Raw genomic sequence first — 2,441 nt, forward strand, 5'->3', positions numbered from 1 at the left:
GCCCCCTCCCCGCCCATTGGCCGCCGCGCCCCGCCCCGCCCTTCCATTGGCTGGAGCGCGCGTCACTCAACACCAACACCCGCCTCCCTCTCCTCCGCTTACGCCAGTTGCGTAGCGCGGCAAACGGGTTAAGACCGCTGGTGTTTAAGCTGCTTGCGTAGCATACGCACCCCGCCGGCGTAGCGTACGCCGCGGCGGGCAGAGCGGTACCGGGGCGTACGCAGTCTGCGCAGCCGGCAGGAGGCGCTGTTCAATGGGCGCCGAGGGGGGCGGGCCGGCGCGGGTTCGAGTCCCGCCCCCGCCCGTGACGTACCGGGCTTTGTGAATCGCGGGGCCGAAGTTCGGTTGAGGCACGGGAGGGTAAATAAGGGTGTCTCGGAGACAAAGAGGCTCTTAAAGGGGCGGCGCGGGGGGCCCCGAGGGGGTGGCGTGGGGTGGAAGGCACCCCACGGGGGCCCTGAGGTGATGGGGGTGCTGAGGTGATGGGGGGGGCGCGCCCCACGGGGGTCCCTGAGGTGATAGGGGGCACAAGGGCCAGGCTGTGAGGGCTTTGAGGTGATGGATGCCTTGAGATGGAGATCCTGAGGCGATGAGGGGGCACCCCGGGGAGGGCAGGGGTGAAGACCCTGAGGGGATTGGGGGGACACCTTAAAGGGTCCCTGAGGTGATGGGGGGCCAAGGAGGTTCTGAGGTGATGAAGACCCTGAGAGGATGGGGAAACCATGGAGAGGGTGTGGGGGCTCTGGTTTCTGAGGTGATGCGGGGACAGACAAACTGCTCCCTGAGGTGGTGAGGGGACACCCCAAAGGGGTCCCTGAGGTGATGGGAAGGGTCCAAGGGGGGCTGTGGGGACCTTTTGGGGTGTCCCCTCTCCAGGTCAGGAAACCGTTTGGGTTGTCCCCTCACCACCTCAGGGAGCAGTTTGTCTGTCCCCGCATCACCTCAGAAACCAGAGCCCCCACCCCCTCTCCATGGTTTCCCCATCCTCTCAGGGTCTTCATCACCTCAGAACCTCCGTGGCCCCCCATCACCTCAGGGACCCTTTAAGGTGTCCCCCCAATCCCCTCAGGGTCTTCATCACCTCAGAACCTCCGTGGCCCCCCATCACCTCAGGGACCCTTTAAGGTGTCCCCCCAATCCCCTCAGGGTCTTCATCACCTCAGAACCTCCGTGGCCCCCCATCACCTCAGGGACCCTTTAAGGTGTCCCCCCAATCCCCTCAGGGTCTTCATCACCTCAGAACCTCCGTGGCCCCCCATCACCTCAGGGACCCCCGGGGGGGGGGGCCCCCCCCCCCGGGGGTCCCTGAGGTGGTGAGGGGACACCCCAAAGGGTCTGTGAGGTGATGAGGGGACACCCCAAAGGTTTCCCTGAGGTGGTGAGGGGACACCCCAAAAGGTCCCCACAGCCCCCCTTGGACCCTTCCCATCACCTCAGGGACCATGAGGTGATGGAGAACCTGGGGTGGGGGCTCTGAGATAATGGGGTCACACCCCACATGGCCCCTGGGGTGACAGGGACCCCGAGGCGATGGTGGCACCCATGCCTGGCCCATTTTGACCCTGTACCTGCACAGAAATCCATATTGGCACAGCTGCAATGAGCCTGCAATGTCTAAGAATTAAAACTGGAGGGTAACGATCCTCACTCTCTTGGTGAGATTAAAAAAATGCCACAGCACAAGAACAGAACAAAAGCCCCAAAAATCCTCTGGTGGCAGTGAGACTTGGGACTGGCTCTGCCACTGAAGCACTCGTGACCCTGATAACATCACCTGTATAAATAAAGAAATATAAATAATAAAAAAAAACCCTCTTGGGAATGAATTTTATTCCCAGTTTAGGGAATGAAACAACACTGACAGAGATTTTGAGAGGTGCAGAAGCAGAAAAAAAAGGATCCACGACGGAGCAGGATCCCAGTGTGGCCACCTGGGATCTGAGAAAACCAACCTTCCAAACTGGGATTTGACAGCCAAAATGAGGATTTTTTCCATGGAAATAGAGTAATTTTGGCCATGAAGGGAGTGAAAGGAGCAGCTGAATCCCTCATTTGCAGAAAGCAGCAACAAGCTTTGCTGGGATATAAAGGACTAAATCCTCCTCATCCTCATTCTCTGCAAACCCACTGACGTCAAGGGGTTAATTAAAGGCAGAACGTGGCTCCAGGGGTCCCTTTTTGGAACTCCAGGAACAGCATGGTGAATTCCTAAAAGCCCAGGAATCCCCAGGGATCCCAGCACACACTTCCATGGTTTTTAGGCACACGAGCAGAGTTTTGACATCTCTGCTTACGGAGCAGCCTCGGGAATTAACAAAGCATTCCCAACATTCACCATGACTAATCTGCTCATTAACAGGGTTGTTTTTTTTTAACTTTAAGGCTTGTAATGGGAAACAGGACAGGGATAACCATCCCTATAAATCCTAGCTTGTTTCCCT

This window comes from Onychostruthus taczanowskii, unplaced genomic scaffold (genome assembly GCF_017590055.1).
Source record: "Onychostruthus taczanowskii isolate IOZ18803 unplaced genomic scaffold, ASM1759005v1 scaffold97, whole genome shotgun sequence".
NCBI classification, from domain to species: domain Eukaryota; kingdom Metazoa; phylum Chordata; class Aves; order Passeriformes; family Passeridae; genus Onychostruthus; species Onychostruthus taczanowskii.